We start from the raw sequence: 6,953 nt of genomic DNA, 5'->3' as shown, positions 1-6,953 counted from the left end.
ATTATACAAATTTGTCGATATATACAAAAAGTTATGAACATGATAAAATATTGTATATATAAGCATTACACATTAAATACACAAACATATTTCAAGCTTACCATATATACAATTGACAAATGAATATACAATCGTTTTAACCATTAAGTTTTTTTAAAAAAACATGAAATTACTTATGCATATATACAAATATAATCCATATACCAAATTATTGTATATTATACAAATCCATTGATATATACTATAAAAAAATGAACATAATAAAATATTGTATACAAACAGACTACAAAAAATAATTAAGAAAAAATAAAACACACTTATTTTTTTAAAAAAAAAAACATGATTGTCATATATACAATTTTCATATTATGATGATCACACATACATTTAATAATACATAATAAATTACACACAAAAATTGTATAAAAAAATTATTTACAATTTCTCAAATATATACAATATAATCAATGTATATATATACAAATAAAATCATTAACGTCTAAGTGTTTCATACGACTTATTTTTAAACATAATTGAGAAAATATTTGATTTTGAATGGTTAGCTTAAATAATGGAATTGTATAAATGTTTGTTACCTTATTTAGCGATATTGTTACCATTCAATGAAAAAGTAAAATATTAAATAAATTAAAAAAAAGATATTTTATACAAATTAAAATTAAAAGATACATAACAAATTAAACTATATCAATATAATATAATTATGCAAACTACATCCATATAATGTTATTTAATAAATTATGTTTGTTATATATGAAATTTTCCTAACCCTTTTAAGAATTAATCAGTGTAAAAAGGAAAAAAAAGAGGTGTGAAGAAAAAAAATACTGATTTTTTTTAATGAATGGTTAGTGTGGCACACATATATGTAATTATGTCTAAAATCGAGTTGATATCTAAAAGGAAAAAGGGTTAAAAATATCCATAACATATTTTAAATGGTTCAAAAATGCCCTCCTTTAACCTTTTGGTTTAAACATGTCCTCAACGTTCTTTTAAGGTTTAAAATTGTGCTCTTTTAACAGCCAACTGACATGACAAATAATAAGTCATTAAATTAGACAAATAACTTCATCTTATTGGAATTGTTGGCTCTGTTAGTGAGTCGAATGCAATAAATGGTGAAAGAAACGGATCATAAGTAGGTTCAACCCAAAATTTATGAGGAAAAGTGCATGGAATTGTGAGCATCCTCAGAATTAACATGTCGACATTGAAAATTTTTCATTATAGAACTGTTCGAAATTGTCGTGAAAAGTGATAAGAAAAAAATGCTCAAATCAAATAACAAAGACTATGGCAAGAAAGTGAAAATCCAGTTCTAGTACACATATTCTATTGAAAGAAGACAAATATAATCTTTAGTTTGGATAGAAATACTGTGAAGTTTGGAAATTTTCTATGCATCCTTAGCCATGGTCTGCAATTGACTAGAGAATGGATAACAGATGAATTGAAGGTGAGAATAAAAGACCCAAAAACGATCAGTCTAACGGGTCACATTTGGCTCAGATTTTTCGAAATGGGTTTTTAGACTATATTTTGATATGGATAAAGAAAATCCATATCACATTTGTCATGTCAAGCCGGGAGTTAGAAAAGGATAATTTTAAACCTTAAAAAAATGTTGATGACATTTTTAAATAAAAAGATGGATGGAGAGCATTTTTGAACCATTTCGGATACGTTAAGGATATTTTTAACATTTTTCCCCATCTCAAATGGTCACTCAACTTTCAATAGTTATCTTAGAAAGTCACTCAACTTAGAAATAGTTAACTTGAAAAGTCACTTACCTTTGTTTTACAACTCAAAAGTCATTCAATTATAAGTATTTATTGAAAGTTACACAAATATGATATTTTACATAAAAAGTACTCAACTAATTTAAATGTTTTTAAATTAAATTTTGTTAAAACACAATTTTTGTTTTGAACCTATTTTTAAAAACTAATAAGACGCTCTTAATTATTTTAATAATTTTTTAAAAATATATATTTTTTTGAACCTTTTTTTTAAAGAAATAATAAGATTGCTACTGTTTTTTTTTCTTTTTGGATTCTTAACTTCTTGATTCCAATCTTTTTTAAGAAAAAAAACAACTAATTTTTCGGCATTAGTTCAAGTTGGACAATTGCTGTTATAGAAAAGAAAATTTCTTTTTTTTTGTCAATCGCTAGGGTACGTTTTCCAAAGGAAAAATATAATTAAATAATTAGAATTGGTCAATAAGATAATTAAAATAGATATTTTATTTTAATAAAATTTAATGAAAAAATATTTAAGTTGATTGAGTGACTAAATAAATGAAATATTAATAGTTGAGTGGTTTTCTAAGTGAAATACGAATAATTTAGCGACTTTTGAGTTATAAAACAAAATTGAGTGACTTCCTAAGTGAACAAACCTAAGTTAAGTGATTTTCTAAGTAAAGTATCCAAAGTTGAGTGACCACATGAGATATTACCTCCTCTAAAATCTCAAACTATCCATATTCATATGTGTAAACAGTGAAAGTAATCAGTTAGGAAGTTAAACTTCCATTAATTAGTTACTAGTTTGTTATGATTAATTAGTTATAAGTGTAACTTATCCTATACAATCAGATCCAGGCGAAAGTATTGCAAATCGAAATTCGAGAAAAGTCATCTTTTAATAATATAATTTTTTTTTCTGACGTCTCCGACATATCATTTTCATGTCAAGATCAATTTTAGGAGTTCTACTTATCTGAATTTAGTTTTGTGTAACCCTATGGTATCCCCATTATCAGAATTCAATTTTGTGAAACCTTTGGGATTTCTTAATGTCTTGGCTAGAAAAATATGTCAACTAAGCCTCAACATTACACCGAATCTGTTCCTGGAATAGCTCTAGATCTCACCTAGCCCAAATTTCGTTTGAGACTGACCTAGCAAAAAAAAAAAAAGTCACTATCGAAATTTTTTTTGGCCAAATTCTTCACTATTGGCCTACTGACCTACTCATAACGATCGGGCCGGAGTGTTATATTATGAAATTATTAGAATAACTTTCACATATAGCAAACACAAAAATCATATTTGTATGTTATAACTATACTTTGCATTATTGCGCTCCACAACAAACATAAATATGTATATCTCACTACACATATACAAAAAAAATAGTTGTATAATTCGCTATACATATACAAAAAAAAAGTAGTTGTATACAAAAGATCAATTGTATAATTTGTGTATGTATAAAACGAGAAAGAGAGAAAGACAAAAGAAAATTGGGCAGGGGAGTATCTGTATTGTATAATCATAAGTGTATAGGACGAAGATATATGTATTTGCATGCGTACATACAATTCTCTCTCGCTTTATACAAATAGAAACACAATTTACACATTCCGTTTTTGTTTGCATAAGTGAGAGAGGCGAGGGTGGAGTGCGAGAAATGGGAGAGTGGCGAGCGAGATCTAGGATAGGGGGGAGAGGGGAACGAAAATATATGTATATATACAATTTTCTGTCGCTTTATACAAACACAAACATATTTTATACATTTGTGTTTGTGTAAAAGCGAGAGAGGCGAGCGAGACTGCCACCAAACGAGAGTGGCGAGTGAGATTCCACCAGGGAGAGAGGCGAAAATAATAATAATTTGCTATATAGTACAATTAAATCAAAATATATAGTTATAGAACTTAATTTGAATTATAGTTTGATATTATATACCATTTTTCCTTATTATTATTATACTTACTATAATATAATCTTCATAACCTGGTTTTCTTGAATTCGCTTCTTCTACTCCATCTTCAGTTTTATATACTTTGTGAATCATAGCAATTTGTAGCTTATTCTTTTTATATATGTAATATATATTTAGGTTTCAATTGAAATATTAATATTTTCATGTCCGATTTTATATTTTTTATTTGACCAAATACATACGCAGGTTCTTATTGAATCCTTGAACCCCCAATAATTTGATCCTTTTAAGTATTCTTGGCTGATGTGTAGCCAAACGTAATCTCACGTCCTTTAAGCGCTGATGTGGATCTTGAACCACCCACCAACAGTCTTCTTCCCCCTTTTAACTCTAATTTCTCCCATTCTTCTCTTATTTCTCCTCTTTTGTTTCTCTTCATCATTATTTCTCCTCTTTAGCTCACTATATTATGTCTCTTTTTCATTGATTTCTTCTTAATCATCAAGTTCCAATGTCAAATTTATCTTCTTCATTGATTTCTTCTTCTTCAACTGCAAATGTGCTATGTCAATGTGGGAACATTGTGGAAATGAACCTCATGGACGCAATCCAATCCTTGATGTAGGTTCTTTTGTTGCAAAACTTCAAAGGTAATTCAAATTCATTTTTTGTTCAATATAGTAAAGAATCGCCTTATTTGTGATTCAACTTTTTCTTTAATTTTGTAGGCACGAGGTGGATGTGAATATTTCCGATGGTATGATGATGAAATGCTGGCTCAAGCTAGGAGGGTGATATGAGGTTTGTTGAAAAAAGTCAAAATATATGAATTGGAGAGGAATCGATCATGAAAAGTTTGGATGATATGTATTGTCGTAGGGGTGATATTGACTACTTGGATTTGTGTAACAAAACGATCTTAGTTGTTTCATTTCTCTTCTACTAAATTACTTCATAAAAGTATGTATGGTAGATTGTAGTGTTCTTTATGAGGACAATTTTGATCGATTTTTCTATTGTAAATGCCTTGTGTTTTTATTGTAATGATTTAATTAAAGGAATGAAGATAATTTGTGCATCACAAGCAGTAAAAATTGATCATTCATATCATTAATTTGCTTTAGTGAGCTTCAATCAAACATAAGTTAATGTACTTAAAAACACCAAAAGACATTTCAAAGCAGTCAATACAAGTTTTGGTGCTTATTACACAACCAGGAAGTGACATTTCAAAGCAGTCAATACAAGCTTCTGCTGCTGATTACACAACCAAAAAATGACTTTTCTACAAAAATTAGGCATTCTTTGGTGCACTAGATGTTCCACGTTTGTTTTTTCTTGTCTGAGTGATTCGTTGCAACTGTGAACCTGTGACAACATCTTTAACATTCCACTTGAGTTCTCGAGGCTTATAATCAATATCAATATTTATTGGAGATGTATCCTTATAACCTCTCAGATTGATAGCTCTTTCTCCTGAAGTACCAGGCTGCATAGAAATGTCTTAGAACGAGACTTTATATAGTAGAGCAAGAAATGAACAAAATTATGTATACACTTACATTAAAGGTTTGACTACCACTTGCATTTGTATAGATGCCAAATCCTATAGTCTTGGTCCTCTTTTATCTTCCTGTTGATATTGAAGCTTCTACAACCCTTGGTTGATTAGGTTGCTAACTTGATACACCTCCATTCCCTCTACCAGTGCCTCTTCCAGTTCCTCTGCCAGTACCTCTCCCAGTGCCTCTATCAGTGCCTCTTTCAGTTCCTCTGCCAATGCTTCTCCCAGTGCCTCTTCATGTGCCTCTGCTTTTAGCAGGTTGTTGCTTTCTTCTAAAAACTGAAGAATCAAACACATATAAAACTGCCTTGATGATTGAATACTGGTGGCTGACTTGAGCTTGATGGTCTACTAAAAAGTGGTGGCTTGCTTGAGCTTGATGGTTGGATAAACACTGGTGGATGACTTGAGCTTGATGGTCTACTAAAAAGTAGTGGCTGGCTTGAGCTTGATGGTTGGCTAAACAATGGTGGCTGGCTTGAGCTTGATGGTTGGCTAAACATTGGTGCTGGCTTGAGCTTGGTTGCCTGTTTGGGTAGCCTCCAGGTTGTCCATCCCAGCCTATTAATACAGTAATAATAATTGATTATTGTAAATAATTGAAGCTTATTATAGATGTATTAGAAGAGAATAATAACTTACCGATGTTGGACAAGATTTTTTGTTGTGGCCTACTTGATGATACAGGGAGCAGGTCATTTTTACTCCTCTTTTGGACAACTTTTCATACTTTTTCCTAGGCTCATTCTTTGCCTTTCTTCTGCACTTTTGTGGCCTATCAGACATGACTTTTGGTTCAGGAGGTTCTATCACTACACCACTAGTGTGAGGCCACATTTTCATGTTTGGTATTGGCTGTAGAAAATGGTTATAAGCCTTCAAAAAAGTCTCTTTCCTATCAATGTACCACTTCATGTTCAGGTTTTATGCCTATGTGCTGATATACAAGCACAACATGTTGACATGGTATGCCCCTCAATTGCCATGTTCTACATGTACATGTCTTCTTTCTTATATCAACAATATGCCTGTACTGACCATCTAAGGTTTCATACCCAATATCACCATTGAGTCTAACTTCAAAAAATCTAGCAAGATCTTTGTTCTCTTCAAGTACTAATCTAGCCATAGGAGAGAAATCTGCGATCCAAGTTTTAGCAAATTGTCTCATTGCAATATTTCTATCCATTATTTTGTGCCTAATCTCCTCTAACATAATTATGATAGCCTTATGTCTAGCAGCTAGTATCAAAGAATTAAAAGTTTCACACATATTGTTTTTAACAATGTCACACTTAGAATGCTCTTTATAATATGCTTTGCACGAAGTAGTTTTTTTCATAATGCAACAAGTCCTCACAAATTTTATTACCTAATTTGTTGAGTTTATCCATCTCATCTTCAAATTGCACTTCAAAACTTGACTTAGCACATCTCCAGATTTGTTTTCTTCTTTCTTCACCACTCCATAATTTATTTCAGTTGAACCAGATATGTCTAGCACACCTTCTCTACTCACTATCTGGTAGCAACTCACATAAAGCTGGTACAAGGCCCTATGTAAACAGTTGTAGCACAAACATTAAAACGTATTAGCAACACAAGAAAATAAAAAAATAAAAGATCAAGCTACAATAGAAAAATTATCTAACCTTCTGCATATCTGACATAACAATCAGTCCATGTC

The 6,953-nt window shown here is 30.7% G+C and overlaps 1 long non-coding RNA gene across 1 annotated transcript; it reads right to left on the bottom strand.

The window, feature by feature from the left end:
- Positions 1-4,772: 4,772 nt before the first annotated feature.
- On the bottom strand, positions 4,773-5,827 carry LOC112940304 (uncharacterized). The gene is made up of 2 exons (XR_003244289.2): positions 5,265-5,827; positions 4,773-5,191 (listed from the first exon to the last, which is right to left on the bottom strand). It is a non-coding gene; the product is annotated as an uncharacterized lncRNA (long non-coding RNA).
- Positions 5,828-6,953: the final 1,126 nt, after the last annotated feature.

The sequence above is a fragment of the Solanum lycopersicum genome, chromosome 11 (assembly GCF_036512215.1).
Source record: "Solanum lycopersicum chromosome 11, SLM_r2.1".
Taxonomy (NCBI): Eukaryota; Viridiplantae; Streptophyta; class Magnoliopsida; order Solanales; family Solanaceae; genus Solanum; species Solanum lycopersicum.
The sequence above is the reverse complement of the archived record's forward strand: the minus strand, read 5'-3'. Positions and strand labels throughout refer to the sequence as shown.